The sequence below is a fragment of the Ursus americanus genome, chromosome 5 (genome assembly GCF_024610735.1).
Source record: "Ursus americanus isolate L20-20 chromosome 5, mUrsAme1.1.p, whole genome shotgun sequence".
NCBI classification, from domain to species: domain Eukaryota; kingdom Metazoa; phylum Chordata; class Mammalia; order Carnivora; family Ursidae; genus Ursus; species Ursus americanus.
The window spans coordinates 75,194,373-75,215,631 of NC_142131.1; the positions used below are offsets into that span (position 1 = coordinate 75,194,373).

General features: G+C 40.8%; 1 long non-coding RNA gene across 4 annotated transcripts in view; it reads right to left on the reverse strand.

The window, feature by feature from the left end:
• The window catches only part of LOC123790457 (uncharacterized), a 295,934-nt gene that overhangs the window by 220,407 nt on the left and 54,268 nt on the right, over positions 1–21,259 (reverse strand). The window contains exon 4 of one of the 4 annotated variants that reach the window (XR_015724608.1): positions 20,635–20,755. The exons of the other annotated variants lie outside the window; for them this stretch is intronic. This is a non-coding gene — a long non-coding RNA (uncharacterized LOC123790457). The remainder of the gene's footprint in view (positions 1–20,634; positions 20,756–21,259) is intronic. 4 annotated transcript variants of the gene reach the window in all.

Here is a 21,259-nt window from a genome sequence, read left to right on the forward strand (position 1 = left end):
GGGCAAACAGGAGACAGATCTGTTCATACTGACTGCAGAGTGTGTTGGGGGACTTCTATAAAAATGAGGGAGCATAAGCCCCTTTTTCCTCCCCCAGAGCATAAACACAGGGCCATGTAAGGAAGGTGGGGCTGCACAGACACTTGATACCGAACCTTCTAGCAGTGCACCGCACTAAGTCCTCCAGAGGGCTCTCCCATCCCAAGTCTGCTAGTCTCAGCTCAGGGAAAATTTTGTTAGAGCCTCCCATTAGCCCCACCCTGTCCCAGGCAATGGGTGCACAGCTGCTACCACACCCTGACTCATCCGCCTTAGGGCACCCTCAGCCACCATCATGGGCTGCACCTAGCTGCATGCTCCCAGCAAGCACTGCACACTGCGCCCAGTGGTGCCCAGCCATTGTCACATGCCATGCCCAGCCTTGCACCCCCTGCCAGCCCAGTGCATGACCCTAGCCCCCACAGCACTTGGGGTATCCAGCATAGGACTAGTGGCTCAGTACAAATTTTGCTAACACTGCCTCCCTGCTCCTGAGTCCCCCAGGAGGCATCCCTCTCACAGTTGGCCTGACTGCATCCTAGTGACACCACAGAAACTAAGTACAGCCCCAAACAGGCAGAGAGTCAGTGCAGACAACTGCACTGAAAGGAAAAGTGACTCAGACACAACAGCAGGATGTAAGCAACACACATGGGATACTCTCCTGAAGTGCCAGGCTCTGCTGAACAGGGGACACTGTACTGCAGGGTACTCCATGACCTCTTCTTCATAAAGTCACTGTTTCAAGAGCAGAAACCAGGGCTGACTTTCTTAACACAGAGAAACAGACACGGAGAGGCAGACAAAATGAGGAAACAGAGAAATTTACCCCAAATGAAAGAACAGGACAAGGCCACGGCCAGAGATCTAAGCAAAACAGATATAAGTAGCATGCCTGATAGAGAATTTAAAGCAATGGTCATAATGATTCAATGGACTTGAGAAAAGAGTGGAAGACATGACTGAGACCCTTAAAAGAGAGATAAGGAATGACACAGCCGAGATAAAGGGAAAAATAAATGAAATGTGAAACACATTTGTTGGAATGAACAGCAGGATGGAAAATGCAAAGGAATGAATTAATGATCTAGAAGACCAAGTAATGGAGAGTAACCAGACTGAACAAAAGAGAGAGAAAAGAATTACACAAAATGAGGAAAGACCTAGGCAACTCAGTGAATCCATCAAATGTAATAACATTCATATTATTGGAGTCCCAGAAGAAGAAAAAAACAGAAAAGAGGGCAGAAATTTATGTGAAGATATAATAGCTGAAAACCTTTCTAATCTGGAGAAGGAAACAGACATCCAGATACAGAAGGCAGAGAGAACTCCCATCAAAATCAACGAAAGCAGACCCACACCAAGACATATTGTAATTAAATTGGAAAAATATAGTGATAAAGAAAAAATTTTAAAGCAGCATGAATCATGTAACATTACATCAAAAACTAAGGATATACTGTATGGTGACTAACATAACATAATAAAAAATTATTATTAAAAAAAAAGCAGCAAGACTAAAGAAGACACTAACTTACAAGGGAAAACCCACAAGGCTAGCAGGAGATTTTCAACAGGAACTTTGCAAGCCAGAAGAGAGGGCATGATATATTCAAAGTGCTGGATGGGAAAAGTCTGCCACTGAGAATACGCTATCCAGCAGGCTATCATTCAGAATAGAAAGACAGATAAAGAGCTGTCCAGACAAAAACTAAAGACATTCATGACCACTAACCCAGCCCTGTAAAAATATTAAAGGAGACTCTTTGAGTAGAAAGGAGAGGCCAAAAGTGACAGTGTAAAAGTAGGAAACATAAAAGCAGTAAAAAAAGAGTATTTCTGTAAAAAGTAAGCCAAGGAACTCACAAAATAAAATGATATAAAATATAATAACATATACGTAAAATGTGGGGAAGAGAGAAGAATGAGTTCAAACTTAAATGATCCTCAACTTAATATAAACTGCTATATACAGAAAAGTTTATATACAAATACAATGGTAACCATATATCAAAAACCACTAACAAATATGCAAAGAATAAAGAGAAATAAATCCAAATATATCACTAAAGAAAATCACCAAAACATGAAAGAGAGAAAGACAAGAAAGGATCAGAAAAAATCTTCAGAAACAACCACAATACAAGGAATAAAATGGCAGTAAATATATATCTAAATACTCTGAATATAAATGGACAAAATGCTCCATTCAAAAGACATAGGGTAGCAGAATGGATAAAAACATTTTAAAAAAAAACCAAGACCCATCTATATGCTGCCTATAAGAGATTCATTTTAGACCGAAGGACGCCTACAGATTGAAAGTGAGAAGATAGAGAAACATCTATCATACAAATGGATGTCAAAAAGAAAGCCAGAGTAGCAGTACTTATACGGACAAACTAGACTTTAAAACAAAGACTGTAAAAAGAAGGAAAGAAGGACACTATGTAATAATAAAGGGGACAATCCAACAAGAAGATATAACAATCATAAATATTTATGCACCCGACATAGGAATATCCAAATATATAAAAAATTAAGTATCAAACATAATGGAACTAATCAATAATACAATAATAGGAGGAGACTTTAATACCCCATTTACATTAATGGACAGGTCATCTCAACTGAAAATCAACAAGGAAACAATGGCTTTGAATAACACACTGGATCAGATGGGGTTAACAGATATATTCAGAGCATTCCATCCTAAAGCCGCAGAATACACAGTCTTTTCAAGTGCACATGAAACATTCTCCAGAATAAATCACATATTACCCCACAAAACAAACTTCAACAAATTCAAGAAGTTCAAAGTCATATCATGCATCTTTCTGACCACAATGCTATGAAACTGGAAGTCAACCACAAGAAAATTGGACCACACTGGGGCACCTGGGTGGCTCAGTCGTTAGGTGTCTGCCTTCCGCTTGGGGCGTGATCCCGGCGTTCTGGGATCGAGCCCCACATCAGGCTCCTCCGCTAGGGCCTGCTTCTTCCTCTCCCACTCCCCCTGCTGTGTTCCCTCTCTCGCTGGCTCTCTCTCTCTCTGTCAAATAAATTAATCAAATTTTTAAAAAAAGAAAAAGAAAAAGAAAATTGGACCACAAATACATGAAAGTTAAATTACATGCTACTAAACAATGAATAGGTCAACCTGGAAATAAAAGAAGAAATAAAAAAGTACATGGAAACAAATGAAATTGAAAACACAATAGTCCAAAACCTTTGGGATGCAGCAAAAGCGATTCTAAGAGGGAAAGTATAAAGCAATACAGGCCTATCTCAAGAAGCAAGAAAGGTCTCAAATAAATGACATAACCTTACACCTAAAGGAGCTAGAAAAAGAACAACAACTGAAGCCTGAACCCAGCAGAAGGGAAGAAATAATAAAGATTAGAGCAGAAATAAATTATGTAGATATAAACTAAAAAAAACAACAAAAGAGATCAACGAAACCAGGAGCCGGTTCTTTGAAAAAATCAATAAAATTGATAAACCTCTGCCCAGACATATCAAGAAAAAAAGAGAAAAGACTCAAATAAATAAAATCACAAATGAGAGAGGAGGAGTAATGACCAACATCACAGAAATACAAACAATTATGGGAGAATATTATGAAAAACTATCTGCCAACCAATTGGACAACCTAGAAGAAATGGATAAACTCCTAGAAATATATAAACTACCAACAATGAAACAGGAAGAAAGAGAAAATTTGAACAGACCTATAACCAGCAAAGAAATGGAACCAGTAATCAAAAAACTCCCAACAAACAAAAATCTGGGACCAGACGGCTTCACAGGTGAATTCTACCAAACATTTAAAGAAGAATTAATACCTATTCTTCTCAAACTATTCCCAAAAAAATAGAAGAGGAAGGAAAACTTCCAAATTCATTCTATGAGGCCAGCATTACCCTGATACGAAAGCCAAATAAAGATACCACTAACAAAGAGAACTACAGGCCAATATCCCTGATGAACATGGATGCAAAAATCCTCAATAAAATACCAGCAAACCAAATTCAACAACACATTTTAAAAAATCATTCATCATAATCAAATGGGGTTTATTCCTGGGTTCCAAGGGTGGTTCGATATTTGCAAATCAGGCAACATGATACATCACATCAATATAAGAAAGGGTAAGAATTACATGATCATTTCAACAAAATGCGGAAAAAGCATTTGACAAAGTGTAACAACCATTCCTGATAAAAACCCTCAATGAAGTAGGTTTAGAGGGAACATACCTCAACATAGTAAAGGTCATATATGAAAAACCCAGTGAACATCATCCTCAATGGGGAAAAACTGAGAGCTTTTCCCCTAAGTTCAGAAATAAGGATGTCTGCTCTCACCACTTCTATTCAACGTGGTCCTAGAAGTCCTAGCCACAGCAATCAGAACACAAAAAGAAAGAAAAGGCATCCAAATCAATTAAGGAAGAAGTAAAACTTTCACTATTTGAATATGACATGATACTATATATAGAAAAACTGAAAGACTCCACCAAAAAAACTGTTAGAACTGATAAACAAATTCGGTAAAGTCACAGGATACAAAATCAATGTATGAAAATCTGTTGAATTTCTATATACCAATAATGAAGCAGCAGAAAGAAAAATTAAGAAAACAATCCCATTTACAATTGCACCAAAAATAATAAAATATCTAGGAATGAACCTAACCAAAGAGGTAAAGACCTATACACTGAAAACTATAAAACACTGATGAAAGATACTATAGACCACACAGAGAAATGGAAAGACATTCCATGCTCATGAATTGGAGGAACAAATATTGTTAAAATGTCTATATTACCCAAAGCAATCTACATATTTAATGCAATTCCTGCCGAAATACCATCATCATTTTTCACAGAGCTAGAACCAACAATTCTAAAATTAGTATGGAACCACAAAAGACCCCAAACAGCCAAAGCAATTGTAAAAAAGAAAAGCAAAGCTGGAGGCATCACAATTCCAGACTTCAAGTTATCCTACAAAGCTGAAGTAATGAAGACAGTATGGTACTGGTACAGAAATAGGCACATAAATCAATAAAGCAGAATAGAAACCCAGAAATAAACCCACAACTATATGGTCGATTAACCTTCAACAAAGAATATCCAATGAGAAAAGGACAGTCTCTTCGACAAATGGTGTTGGGAAAACTGGACGGCTACATGCAAAAGAATGAAACTGGACCACTTTCTTAATACCACCCACAAAAATAAATGCAAAATGGATTAAGGACCTAAATTTTACATCTGAAACCATAAAAAATCCTACAAGAAAACACAAGCAGTATCCTCCTTTACATCAGCCACGACAACTTTTTTCTAGGTATGTCTCCCGAGGCAAAGGAAACAAAAGCAAAAATAAACTACTGGGACTCCATCAAAATAAAAAACTTCTATACAGTCAAGGAAACAATCAACAAAACTAAAAGGCAACCTACTGAATGGGAGAAGATATTTGCAAATGACCTATCTGATAAAGGGTTAGTATCCAAAATGTATAAAGAACTTCTACTATAATAACACCAAAAAACCCCAAATAATCCAATTAAAGAATTGGCAGAAGACACGAACAGACGTTTCTCCAAAGAAGGCATCTAGATGGCCAACAGACACATGAAATGTGCTCAACATCACTCATCATCAGGGAAATGTAAATCAAAACCACAATGACATATCACCTCACACCCATCAGAATGGCTAAAATCAACAACATAAGAAACAACAGGTGTTGGTGAGGATGTGGAGAAAAAGGAAGCCTCATGCACTGTTGGTGGGAATGCAGACTGCTGCAGCCACTCTAGAAAACAGTATGGAGCTCCCTCAAAAAGTTCAAAATAGAGCTACCTATGATCCAGCAATCACACTGCTGGATATTTACCCAAAGAATACAAGACTAATTCAAAGCGTTACAGGCACCCCTATGTTTTACAGCAGCATTATTTACAATAGCCAAGATATGGAAGCAGCCCAAGTGTCCACTGACTGAAGAATGGATAAAGAAGAGGTGGTGTGTATATACAATGGAATATTACTCAGCCATAAAAAAAACCAACAAAATCTTGCCAATCGCAATGACAGAGAGAGTATTATGCTAAGCGAAATAAGCCAGATACAGAAAGACAAATACCACCTGATTTCACTCATAGATGGAATTGAAGAAACAGGACAAACGTGGCAGGGGGCGGGGGGGGGGGGGAAGGGTGAAACAGGTGATGGGGATTAAGGAGTGCACTTGTTTTGATGAGCACCTAGTGATGTATAGAATTGCTGAATCAGTATATTGTACCCCTGAAACTAATACAGTGCTGTATACTCACTGGAATTAAAAACTTAAAAAGTAGTAGCCAATAGAGAATGAAATTCTATAATGCAACATTCTAAAAGAAAAATCTGTAATATGCAATTTTCTCCTAATTATTATTTTTTTATATAATGGATCACTTTTACATAGGCTTTGAATGTCTGAACACACTATCCCACCACAATACTGTTTAATAATGGAGCATACGATAGTAAGAACAGCCAGAGGTCTGCAAGTCTGAATACCGAGCTCTAGGACAGGCTCCAACCCACTGGAAAGCTTTGGCTGAATCTGGACAACTATTGTAACCAATTTAGGAATAAATGGATTCTCCTGCCAATATGCTTTTTAGTAGTATTTACAGAGCACTCAGTGTCTCCGTGTTAAGGCATCAACACCTTTGGGGGGTTTTTTTGGATGTCATTCATCACTACCACCTGTAAGAGCATCATTATTATCCTCACCTTATGTATGAAGAAAGTGAGGCCCTGGGATCAGAGTTCATTTCTGTGGTACTTCAAGGCCTAAATCCTCAACCCCTGCACCATCCTGCCTCCATCTTGTCTCTGGGCATGACCTCTCCTCCAGACCTTCCTGAGCATGGCAAAGTGAGAAGGATGCCATCACCCAGAACTTGGGGAAATGTGGTTTTTGATTTTGCATGACAGGCCAAGACTATCCAGTAGGCATGTAGGGATGACTTTCCATCTTATGTTTCCAGTCGTGTGTGTGTGTGTGTGTAAATTTGAATATTACTGGGATGCCTGGGTGACTCAGTCGGTTAAGCATCTGCCTTTGGCTCAGGTCATGATCCCACGGCACTGGGATCAAGCCCTGCATCAGAATCTCTGCTCCGCGGGGAGCCTGTTTCTCCGTCTCCCTCTGCTGCTCCCCTTGCTTGTGCTCTGTCAAATGAATGGGTAAAATCTTTAAAAAAAAAAATTTTTTTTTTTAGTATTACTGCTGATATGGTGTTGTGCTGTGATTGTCTGGGGAAGGTACAAAGAAGGAATTCCAAATAGCTCTCCACATCACTAGGGCCCCTAGAAATAAGGAGAGTCAAAGATCTGCCCTTTCAGCAGGCTGGGGAACCCTACGGAGTAAACCCTTTCCTTTACATCTCTGCAACTCCATAGCTGCACAGTAGTTCTAGCTGAAGGCTACCCACACAGAACTCGGTGGGACACAACCCTTCGGCTACAAGAAGGCCAGCCTCTCCGCCATCTTTGTGGATGTATCTGCCTAATACAGTCCAGCCCTTGACACTTATTGGCTTTGTGACTTGGGGCAAGCCAATTCGCCTCCCTGACCTTCTGTCCTCAGCACAAAAATACGATTGTGAAGAGCACCTACCTGTGGAGATTAAATGAGAACACAGGTCATATAGGGGCACAGCGCCTTGGAGCATATGAGGGTGCAAGGAACAGGAATGATGTGGCTAGGCCTCGTTCTGTCTTGGTTCCCTCAGTTCTTCCCACCAGGAAAGCTTCCCCTCCTCTTCTGAATGACCTCCCTCACCTTTCCCTCCTTTCAGGACAGGTGACGTCTTCTTTTCTCCAGGCTCCTTGGCTAATCTCTTTTATGGACACCTGGGTCCACACATACTTACAGACAGTCCCAAGAGCTTAAGTACCTCACCGTTCTCCATTCGTTTTATAGGCAGACTATTGTGACCCGTGGCATGTTGCCACGACTGAAGAAAGAATGCCCCAGGCAGTGGTGCCCACTGCTCCCAGGTGTGAGGGACTATCCTGTGACATCCACTGTGTTTACTAGAAAAAGAAGACCAAGGCACTCAGAGGGTTGCTGGAGCAGGCAGGGCAGGTTAGGTAGGAGAATAGGTAAGACAGAGGCTGCCTTCCCTGTCAGCCTTGCTGACAATAGTTCCCGGGGTTCTCGGAGTAGTTACCAAGAGTAGGTGCAAGAATTAACTAGGTTCCAGCTGCTTCTAAGCAAGCTTTTCTGATGCAATTAGTCATGCCTGATCTCCTCTATAAAAATAAATCCAGAAATCAAATTCCTCTCTTGGTTCTATGTGTTCATGCTTCCAAGTCCCACTGTTTCCATAGCTGAATGTCTACCACTGTCAAGGTCACAGAGCCCTCTTATCCTTCTTACAAGCAGAGACAGTGGCCAGAGACCATTATCAAACAAGAGCTGTCTGACCCTTTCCCTGCATGACTTCTCAGATTCATGGAAGCAGATGGTAATTTTATGATGAATCGACCTAACGGGTGAGTAACTGTCCAGGAAAGCAAAAGATGAGGACATGTTCTCATCCCTATAATCCAAGAAAAATTCTTTCGACAGCATAAATAAATTGATAGTTGTTCCAAACCGAAGTCTCCTACAATTTGACAGAGGAAGAATGATGGATGGAATCCAAGTAGAAATTTACCAAATTCAAGTAACAGTGGGAAACACCACCTGTAAGTTTAATGACTGACTATTATTTTAAGTTTCACAATGGGCCTGAAAAATGCATTTGTAATCATAAGCCATATTTGCAGGAAGTAACAGATATTGCTAAACCACCTCCTAAAGCCTTTGGTTAAGGGAGTAAATAGAAACTCTCTTCTGACAATTTCCCAGTGAATCCTTTCTTTATACACTGTATAAAGCTAATCCTGGTCAAATGTTCACAAAATCAATACTAATGAAGACTTTTAAAAAATAACAATTTACTTTATCCTCTCTCTATATAAAATTCTCAAGAAATCCAATTCTACAGTGACTCCTCATGTAATTTGTGGGTCACTTTCATTAGATAATGAAAAAAAAATTCCATTCACTCCTTAAACTAATATTATACTGTATGTTAACTAGAACTTAAATAAAAGCTTGAAACATAAAAACAAACTTCCAAATGTTGAAAATTCTCCTTTGCCTCTCTGACTGCAGAGAATACCCATTGTTTTCTTTTCCCAGTATTCATTCTCCCTTCCCCCTGGCAATGACCCTCTGGTTTCCCCATAAGGATCCACCTGTTTCTCACTTTGCTCTTTGTAACTGGAAAGCAGAGGGGAGGGGGGTGGATTTCCCACCATGGGTCCCAGGTGAACATTTCACACCCACTTCACCTGGAAGGAGCTGGAACCAATCAGACTCTCCCTTAGCTCATGTCTTCTGTTCTCTACCTTCTGCTTCCTTCCACTCCATCTCTACAGATCTTCATTCTCTACTTCATCCACATAACAGAATACCATGCCTCCACAGCTCCCAAAGTTTTGTAGTTTCTACCTCAAACTCATGCCAACACCTACCAGATGTCTTTATAACCCAATTCCAAAAGATCAAGAAAAAGACTCTAACAAGCACATATGTATCTACCACTGGACCAAGCAGCTATTGCCAAGAGAGTGTATGGGTAAGCTTATATTAGTATAAAGTTGGATGGCCCATTCCTCATCAATCTGGGATCCAACACCAAAAGAGAGGGAGGGCTCTTTAGCTGGGTGATACCCCAAAGGCTACCTACTACCATCTCCTTTTTCCCTTCTAATTCAACTTTTATTCCTCCCTGTGCCCACTATTTCCTAGAATGGTCATTTCTCAAGTGACAGCCCACCATGATTCAGACAAGGTGGCAAAACTTGGGAAGTCCAGGTACCATGCATTAAAGAATCCAATGTACCCATAGCCAACAATGGCACTGGTGTCATCGTCTATGAAGGATCATACAAGTGAGTGATAGTATAGGATTTTCACAAGGGCTTTCTGTCGGCCTCATCTACTCAGATGTCTCATGCAAGGTCTCCAAAAGCTAATCCACAGCAGAGAACATTAATTTGTTGTATTTATAATTTGCACAATACTAGCCACAGTCTGAAGAATTCTAATACCATTTTGCAGGTCATCAACGCTTGGTATTTGACATGATGTTTACAAGGCAGCTTAACCAAGAAAAAGATGATTTGCATCAATTAGAGAAGTTCAAAGTTTCCTGGAACATCTGAATTATTGTCCAGATTTTGCTGCCTGAAAGCATAGATTTTACCAACCCAACCATGTGGAATAATCACTAGGTTTAGTGAATTTAATGAAACCTTGATATATTCCTAAACTGATTTAGAGCAAAGAGATTCCCAGAATGAAGAAGAATTCAAACTTCTCCACACCATGCTATGACAGAGATTCCATTAGTTGACAGGAATGCAGGCAGGTATCAATCTATTTTTACTTATATATAATCCACCAACTGACACTGTGAAAGAGAAAAAATACACTTTATGACATAATTTGGCAAACAGTGCCCCCCCCCACCAAGAATCCCAGTCACTCATTCAGCTGTTAATGCTGTGTTGCCTTGCAAATTTCTTTTCTGAAGTAGTCTAATTTATACCAGCAATCGAATTTCCTTTTCAATTTCTCTTTTCCCTCATTGTCCCCTTTTTCTCCCCTCTTCCTGTTAGTCCCATCGCAGCGAGTGAACGGCCCCCCAGCTACTGCATCATCCAAGACAGAAATTCAGGCAATGTAATTTCTGACTCACCCATAACATTCTAACCAAATGACATGCCATGTCCAGTCTCTCCAAGACATACTTTTTCCTTTATACAGACTTACTTTTCAGAGCACTTTGAAGTTCACAGCAAAAATGAGGGAGACAAGGTACAGAGATTTCCCATTTGTCACTTCCCTGCACACACAGCCTCCCCCACTATCTACACGCCACATCAGAGTGGTAGATTATTAGCAGTAATAAGTCTACACTGACAAATCGTCACCCCAAAGCCATAGTCCACCATAGCGCTCACTCCTGGGGTATATTCTATGGTTTTGACAAACATATCATGAAATCTGTAACCCCTGGCAACAACTGATCTTTTTGTCTTAATTTTGCCTTTTCTAGAATGTCATATAGTTGGAATCATACAGGATGGCACCTTTCCAGATTGGGCTTCTGTCGCTTAACAACATGCACCGAATGTTCCTCCATGTGTCTGCATGGCTTCATAGTGAATTTCTTTTCAGCGCTGAATGATATTCCACAGTCCGGGTGCACCACTGTTCATGTATTCATTCATCTCCTGAAGGACATCCCGATTCCTTCTAAGTTTTAGCAAATACGAATACAGTTGCTACAAACATTTTTAAATTGCTAAATGTATGAGTGATTTATTTTTTTAATTAACATATTAATGTATTATTTGTTTCAGGGGTACAGGTCTGTGATTCATCAGTCTTATATAATACCCAGTGCTCATTACAACACATACCTTCCCCAATGTCCATCACCCTGTTACCCCGTCCCTCCAACCCCCCTCCCCTCCAGCAACCCTGTTTGTTTCCTAAGATTAAGAGTCTCCTATGGTTTGTCTCCCTCTCTGGTTTTGTCTTGTTTCATTTTTTCCTCTCTTCCCCTATGATCCTCTGCCTTGTTTCTCAAATTCCACATATCAGTGAGATCATATGATAACTGCCTTTCTCTGATTGACTTATTTCACTTAGCATAATACCCTCCAGTTCCATCCACGTCATTGCAAATGGCAAGTTTTTTGATGACTGTGTAATATTCCACTGTATATAGCTATACCACAACTTCTTTATCCATTCATCTGTCGATGGACATCCGGGCTCGTTCCATAGTTTGGCTATTGTGGACATTGCTGCTATAAAACATTGGGGTGTAGGTGCCCCTTCGGATCACTACATTTGTATCTTTCAAGTAGATACACAGTAGTGCAATTGCTGGGTCATAGGGTCACTCTATTTTCAACTTTTTGAGGAACCTCCATCCTGTTTTCCAGAGTGGCTGCACCAGCTTGCATTTCCAGCAACAACGTAGGAGGGTTCCCCTTTCCCTGCATCCTCGCCAACATCTGTCATTTGCTGACTTGTTAATGTTAACCATTCTGACTATAAACATTTATGTACAGGCTTTTGTGTGTACTAAAACTTTAATTCATTTGGGTAAACACCAAGAAATGTGACTGCTAGATCTTATGGTAAATGTATGTTTAGTTTGGAAAGAAACTGCCAAACTGTCTTCCAAAGTACCTGTACCATTTTGGATTTCCACCAGCAATGGACGAGAGTTCCTGTTGCTCCACAGCCTCACCAGCGTTTGCTGTTGTCAGTACTGTGGATTTCCGCCATGCTAATCGGTGTACAGTATTATCTCATTGTTTCAACTACCGTGCACAATCTTTTGGTTGCTATAAGTTACATGTCATGATCGGTGTTTTGGATTTCTCTTTCTACCAAGAGTCCAGAATCATACATACAGTCAGTCCATTTTATTCATGGTTCACAAGGAGAGGCAAGTTTCTTTTTGTTTTCTTTTCTTTTTCCTAAATTTATGGTATTTGGAGATTATTTTTTTTCTTCAACTTTTTTTTTTTTAAGATTTTATTTATTTATTTATTTGACAGAGAGAGAGACAGCCAGCGAGAGAGGGAACACAAGCAGGGGGAGTGGGAGAGGAAGAAGCAGGCTTCCAGCAGAGGAGCCTGATGTGGGGCTTGATCCCAGAACGCCGGGATCACGCCCTGAGCTGAAGGCAGACACTTAACGACTGCGCCACCCAGGCGCCCCTTTTTCTTCAACTTTTTATTTAAATTCCAGTTAGTCACATAGAGTGTAATATTAGTTTCAGGTATACAATTTAGTGATTCAATACTTCCATATAATACCAGGGTGCTCAACAGAGCAAGTGCCTTCCTTAATCCCCATCACCTATTTCACCCATCCTCCATCCACCTTCCTTCTGGTAACCACCAGTTTGTTCTCTAGGGTTAAGAGTCTATTTTTTGGTTTGTCTCTGTTTTTGCTTTGTTCTTTTGTTTCTTAAATTCCACACAGGAGTGCAATCAGGTGGTATTTGTATATCTTTCTCTGACTGGCTTATTTTGCTTAGCATTATACCTCTAGATCCATCCATGTCATTGCAAATGGCAAGATTCCACTCTTTTTTATGGCTGAATAATATTCCATTGTGTGTGTGTGTGTGTGTGTGTGTGTGTGTGTGTATGTGTGTGTATATATATATACATATATATATATATATGTATATATATATACATATATATGTCTGTTGGGCATCTGGATGTCTTCTTTGGCGAAATGTCTGTTCATGTCTTCTGCCCATTCTTTAATTGGATTATTTGTTTTTTGGTGTTGAATTATAGAAGTTCTTTATACATTTTGGATACTGACCCTTTAAAAGGTCATTTGCAAGTATCTTCTCCCATTCAGTAGGCTGCCTTATAGTTTTATTGATTGTTTCCTTCACTGTGCAGAAGCTTTTTATTTTGATGGAGTCCCAATAGTTTATTTTTGCTTTTGTTTCCTTTGCCTCGGGAGACATACCTAGAAAAAAGTTGCTATGGCTGTTGTCAAAGAGGTTACTGCTTGTGCTTTCTTGTAGGATTTTTATGGTTTCAGGTGTAAAATTTAGGTCTTTAATCCACTTTGCATTTATTTTTGTGTGTGGTGTTAAGAAAGTGGTCCAGTTTCATTCTTTTGCATGTAGCTGTCCAGTTGTCCCAACACCACTTGTTGAAGACACTGTCCTTTTCCCTTTGGATATTCTTTCCTGCTTTGAAGGTTAACTGGCCATATAGTGGTGGGTGTATTTCTGAGTTTTCTATTCTGCTCTACTGATTTATGTGTCTATTTCTATACCAATACTATACTGTTTTGAGTACTTCAGCTTTGTAATATAACTTGAGGTTTGGAATTGTGATGCCTCTGGTCAATTATTTTTTTTACATTCTCAGCTATATCCCTGGAACTTTTTTAACAGTGCCCGGCACAGACTGGGGCCTGGATAAGCATTTGTTAAGTGAGCAAAGGAGTCCTACCAATGTAGTCCAGGGCAACAACAAGAGTCTGCACTGATTTAACTTTTCACATACAGAACCATCCTCCTGCATACCTATTTCTAATCTCAACAGTGAATAGAGAAAGCAGAAGTATAAAAATGTTTATTCAACCTTTGGAAAGGGACTTTTTGGCTAGCTGTGAGTGTCACTAATCGGTTGTCCACAGTACCTTTTTTCTCCCCCACATTAAGTGTGTGATTGCACTGTTCCTTTCATTGGTGATTTTAATTTGGATGATGAGGTTAAGGCCTGACTTCATTAATATCCTCACATACGTGAGTAATTATTGTATGAAAGATTCTAGACATCTGCCAGTCATTCTGAATAAGAATGGTCTCAGTGTGTGGCCAGAAAGAATGTGACTAGACATAAGAACTCCAGACTGATTAGATACTGAAAACCTCCCAAATGAGGGTAATAAAATAGTCCTATTTAGAGGTCTTTAAAGGAGAGAAAGCAAAACTTTTTTTCAAGTTTTTAAAAAAATCCTTTAAGAGATTCCTCAAAAAGTTAAAAAGAGAAGTATTCTACAATCTAGTAATTCCACTACTGGGTGTTTACCCCAAGAAAACAAAAACACTAATTCAAAAAGATACACGTGCCCCTATGTTTACTGAAGCATTATTTACAAAAGCCAAGATATGGAAGTGGGCCCAGCATCTGTCAACTGATGAATGGATACAGAAATGTGGTGTATATATACAATGGAATATTACTCGGCCATAAAAAAAAAATGAGATTTTGCCATTTGTCACGACATGGACGGACCTAGAGGGTATTATGCTAAGTGAAATAAGTCAGAGAAAGACAAATACCTTATAATTTCACTTATAGGTGAAATATAAAAAACAAAACAAACAAAGCAGAAACAGACCCACAAATACAGAGAACAAACAGGTGGTGGTTGCCAAGGGGTGGATGGTAGGGTTGGGAAAGATGGGTGAAGGGGAGTGGGAGAGACAGGCTTCCAGTTACGGGATGAATACGTCATGGGGATCAAAAGTCCAGCAGAGAGAATACGGTTAATGACTACTGAGCACAGCATAACATATGGACTTGGGAATCACTATGTTGTACACCCGAAATTGATGTCACACTGTATGTCAACTATACATCATTAAAAAATTTAAAATAATAAAACAATATGCCCCAAGGAGAACCACCTTCCAGTTTCATAAGGTTCCTGTCTGCTCTCTGAATCCTGATTCCCTCTCCATCCTTAGTATATTGTTATCCAAATTTGATGTCAAAACATAAAACAATTGAGACTTAAGCTAACCGATTAATCTCTGACTTTCAAGTTTCCAGGTATGAGAAAATTACCCAATAGGAGGAATAATTTTCTCTGAACTGAGGTGCTGGAGAGAAACGCCCTTATCATGTGCAGACCTACACGCTATGAAGTAATATGGTCTCACTTCCATGTGCAAAACTAGTGTTGTTCATCTTTACAGAAGTTATTTTAATTCAGTCTGAAAAATAAAACACAATATAGACATTTCCTGTTTCTCCACCCACAAGCTTATTTAAATTTTCATCTTTTAATTGGGTTTGTCATATAAAAAGTGCTCTTTACATCTACAGTCCTTTGAGATTGCTTTACTCAGTTTATATACTTACGAGATTATCCCCAGAGAAATGTTTCAGGCCCAAAGTCGCCATAAAAAATTAGTGGGAAAAAAAATCAAATTAGATCGGTTGTGTTTTGCCAATAGACCTTGGGACCCAGCAGACTTTTTTTTTTTAAAGGCTTTATTTATTTGAGAGAGAGAGAGAAAGCACGAAGCAGGGAAGGGGGGAGAAGGGGGGAGAAGCAGACTTCTTGATGAGCAGGGAGCCTGCTGCGCGGCTCCATCCCAGGACCCTGAGATCATGCCCTGAGCCAAAGGCAGCCACTTAACCAACTGTGCCACCCAAGTGCCCTGACCCAGAAGACTTTTTAAAGCATATGTGGCATTCAGGTCCATTTATTTCTCCTTGTTATTTCCCTTCACTTCTCGTTCTATGCCCTTCTCTGGATGATATTATCCAAATATCATCAGAATTACCAACAGCTCCTACCTTTACCCTGCGTTCTAGAACTATCTAGCAAATGCCCACCCAACATTCTCCTTGGACATTTCCAATACCTCTTGAATTTTCAAAATCACAAATCTGAATTTTAACTCCTGACCTACTCTTAAATTCTCCTCCCCTGGGGCGCCTGGGTGGCACAGCGCTTAAGCGTCTGCCTTCGGCTCAGGGCGTGATCCCGGCATTGCGGGATCGAGCCCCACATCAGGCTCCTCTGCTGTGAGCCTGCTTCTTCCTCTCCCACTTCCCCTGCTTGTGTTCCCTCTCTCACTGGCTGTCTCTATCTCTGTCGAATAAATAAATAAAATCTTAAAAAAAAATTCTCCTCCCCTATAACATGGGTCTCTTCCAGTCTCGTCCGTTTCAGGGACTCGAACTATCATCCACCCAGTTGTGCAAGCAGAAAGCGCTGCCTGCCTCAGCCTGCTGATTTACACCTGCTAAAGTATCACTAAAATTTACTTTCTATATTTCCAGCCGCACCACCCTAGTACAGGCTTTTAAAACAGTATCCATCCTACTGATCTCCCTGAACCTTCTCTTGTTCACTCTTCAATCTATTCTTGACTGTACAGGCAAAGTGGTCTTTTATTTTTTTTAAGATTTACTTATTTGAGGGGCGCCTGGGTGGCTCAGTCATTAAGCATCAGCGTTCTGGGATCACCCCACATCAGGCTCCTCTGCTGGGAGCCTGCTTCTTCCTCTCCCACTTCCCCTGCTTGTGTTCCCTCTCTTGTTGGCTGTCTCTCTGTCAAATAAATAAATAAAATCTTAAAAAAAAAAAAAAGATTTAGTTATTTGAGAGAAAGAGAGAGCACAAGTGGGAGGGGGAGGGGCAGAGGGAGGGGGAGAAACAGTCTCCCTGCTGAGCAGAGAGCCCCATGTGGGACTCGATCCTAGGACGCTGAGATCATGACCTGAGCCAAAGGCAGACCGCCTAACCGACTGAGCCACCCAGAGGCCCTCAAAGTGGTCTTTTAAACCCAACTATGTCCCTTCCATCCCCATAACATTTTAGGAAAAACAGTGAACTCCTTAACCTGGAATAAAATAGTGCTTGTGACCACGTCCATTCTTCTGTAAGGACCCATGCCTAGGAAGTCATGTCTCTCCTACTCTGTGCCCTAACTCGAGCCCAATATTCACCAAGTGTGGGTGAATAACTGATATGTCCGACCCCTCACTACACCAATCTTGAGGGCAGAGTCTGCATCTCTTTCTCAGTTTTATTCCAGCACTACTACAGTTCATAGCACCACAGGTGAGCTCCACAATGGTTCAGATGGGCAGAGGAGTTCCTTGAAGGAGAAGTGACTAGCCCTGGGTAGGACTTCAGAAAGAAAGAGATACAGAATATCACTCTCCCGCGTAACTTCTCCTCCCTCTCCCGGGATATCTGAAATTCCAATACGCAGGCAGGAGGCCCTTTTATGCCACGATTTGAAAGGACGCTTAAAATAGAAACACCCTTGGGAGCTGGAGGGAAACACCCATGGGGCCCTGGAGACAGTGTGTCAAAGAGAGAAAAAAAAGCAAGCTGGACGGGAGACTGCTTCTGTCGCCATGCTCCCTGAGGCCTTGGAGGAGTCACCTGATGACAGATCCTGCAGTTTTCTGTCGCGAGGGCCTCCTCTCCTCAGAGCTGCAGGTTTCACCCCATCCCGGTCCCTAGCTTCCTTCCTATCAGAGGGCAAAAGAAATGTAAGGAGTTCAGAACCTTAATTGCTCTGGGATCACCTGACCTGGTCATGACCTTGCACTTGAGGCTGGAGATCTGTTTCTTAGCCTAAGACCTCTCCCTCAATTCTTGCCCCAGTTCTAATAATTTGTGCCCAGTTGTTATTCCTTAGATCTGTGTTTTTAATGTGTGATCCTATCCCGGATTGGCTCCTTGCTTGCGTTCTTGCAAGTTCCTCCCAGAAACTCAAGTGCCGCTAGAGATGCCCCCGTGCCGTGACAGGCACCTGTCACCTGCTGACAGAACCCCAGCTGGTGAACGTCTGCGTCATTGGCCGGATTCTCTATCCCTCTCCTCTGCTCCTATTGGGACATTAAGGAGACCCATTTTTGGACTCCCTGGAATGTTTTCAGCTGATTGTCTGTTATTCAAACCCTTCTTCCTAAGAGTCGCTGCCCTACGTGAATGCACAAATCCAATCATAAACCCTGGTTCCTCCCTATTTGTCCCGCCCTCTTGCATTTCTTTGATCATATGCCCCAGTATCATTACTCTAGGGCGTTCTGGCCAAAACAGAAAGGCTGTGCGTGTCTGGAGAAGGGATATAATCATTTCTGAAACTAGTTGTGGTGGACAGACTCTAAGATGGTCCTAATGATCCCCAGGCCCGGATATTCGCAACCCTGTGTAAAACCAGCCCGTTTGCCTGAGTGTGGGCAAGGCCCATGATTCGTTGCTAAGCAAAAGGATAAGGCCAAGTGGATGAAAAGTCACTTCCTCGATTCTGTTACCTACGATTATAACTCTTCCTGCTCGAAGAGCTTCTCCATTGATTCTCTCCATTCCTGGCTTTGATTAATTTAGCTGCCCTCTGGAGTAGGCTCTGTGATGGAGAACTAAGGGCAGCCTTCAGCCAAGGAGCTAAGGCCCTCAGGCCAAGAGCCCACAAGGAACGGAATCCTGCCAACAACCACATGACCTTTGAAACACAGCCCTCCCATCCTGATAATGTCAGGGATCACATGAGACCCCAGATATGACTAACACCTTGACTGAGCCGAGTGGGAGACCCTCACAGCTCATCTGTCCCCAGATTCCCAACCCACAGAAAGTGAGATAATAAACGTGTATGGTGGGAAGGTGTTAAACTCATGGGAATAGATTATGAAGCAGTAAATGACTGATATACTGGTTATTAAAATTACATTTTACCTGGTAAGCTTAAAGCTCAAACTCTTTCCCACTACACAGAAGATAATCAGCACACTTACCTGGGTAAAAGCCTAGGATAACAGAAAAAAATAAAAAAAAAACCCAAAAACTGTGATCTGGAAATCAGGAATATGTCTGATTTTTAACTACCTGTGAACCCCTGAGCAAATCCTTAGCCCACCTTATCGGGGCCTTCATTTCCCTATTTAATAAACATTAAGAGACATGAACTGGTGGCCCATTGAATTCATATAGTCACCAAATTCATTGTTTGCCCCCCTGGGCTAGATTCACAGTGTTTGTTTTAACTAATCACCAAAATTTAATGATAGGGATATCTCATATTTTTTAAAAATCAGGATTTTTAGTTCTTCTTGGAAAAAAAAACTACACAATCCTGCCTTGCTGGCCATCCCTTCTTTGCAGGTGAATGGCTGCAGCCTATTTCTGGGGGCACTCACTCCGCAGCTCAGTATTCTTTGAATCTGAATCCCTGAGACTAAGGGTTGCTTCTCATTATTATGTATGCACAGCCTTTTTCTAAATAGCATTAAAACATGAAATATTTCAAATGCAAATATGTCATTCAAAAGTGGGACAAAGAAAGCTGGATGCAGAGGAAAGCAGGATAATCCCTAATTCATTTCTGTTTGACTCCTAGAGACATCTGTTATAATTCTCAGATTAACCAAATAAGTGCAGGACGTATATGCAGAAAATGCAAAACACTGAGGAGAGAAAACAAAGCCAAAGTAAAATATAGGGAGAACTATTTCGTGCTCGTGCTGGAAGACTCAGTATCATTAAGATAGTAACTGCTCCAGGGACACCTGGGTGGCTCAGTCAGTTAAGTGTCTGCCTTTGGCTCAGGTCATGATCCCGGGGTCCTGAGATAGAGTCCCTCATTGGGCTCCTTGCTCAGGGGGGAACCTGCTTCTCCCTCTGCCTGCCGCTCTCAATTTCTCTCTCTCTCTCTCTATCTATCTAAAAGAAAAAAGATATTAATTCCTCCAAAACTGATCAACAGATTTGACAGAATACCGGTTAAAACCACAGCAAGCTATTGTGTAGCTGTCGACAAACTGATTCTAGAATTTATGTGGAAAGGCAAAGACCTAGAGTATCCAATATAACACTGAAGAACAAAGTTGGGTGACTACTGTCATCCTGTTTCAAGTTCTACTACAAAGTTACAGTAGTGGAGAAAGCATGGTATTCACCAATGGAATACAGACCAATCGCACACAATAAAGAGCCCAGAAACAGACACATAGAAATATAGTCAACTTACTTCTTGACAAAAGCCCAAAGGCAATCCAGCAGAGAAAGGACAGTGTTTCCAACAGATGGTGCTGCAATAATTGGACTCCCATACACAAAAGATTGAACTTAAGCACTTTCCACTTTACATAAAAATTAACTCCAAATGAGTCAGAGACCTAAATATAAAAAGCAAAAATATCAAACTTACAGAATAAATGTAGAAGAAAATCTGCGTGATCTTGGATTTGGTGATTGGAGGCGACACCAAAACTTTAATCCAAAAAGAAAAAAGCCGATGTTCATTTCTATTGAAATTAAAAGCCTCTGCTCTGTAAAAGACAGGGTGAAGAGAATGAAGAGATAAGCCACGGGCTGAGACAAAATGTTTGCAAAACACCTATCTGATAAAGGATCTGTATCCAAAATACACAAAGACTCTTAAAACTCAACCATGCGAAAACTAACAACCCAACTGAAAAACAGAAAAAATAACGGAGAGCTCAATAAAGAATACATACAGACGTTAAAGATGCATGGAAAAAGCTGCTTCACGGCATTTGTCATTAGGAGATATGCAAATGAAAATAAGATCCAGGGGCGCCTGGGTGGCACAGCGGTTAAGCGTCTGCCTTCGGCTCAGGGCGTGATCCCGGCGTTATGGGATCGAGTCCCACATCAGGCTCCTCCACTATGAGCCTGCTTCTTCCTCTCCCACTCCCCCTGCTTGTGTTCCCTCTCTCACTGGCTGTCTCTCTGTCACATAAATAAATAAAATCTTAAAAAAAAAAAAAAAAGAAAAGAAGATCCAACTACCTATTAAAATGTTGAAAATC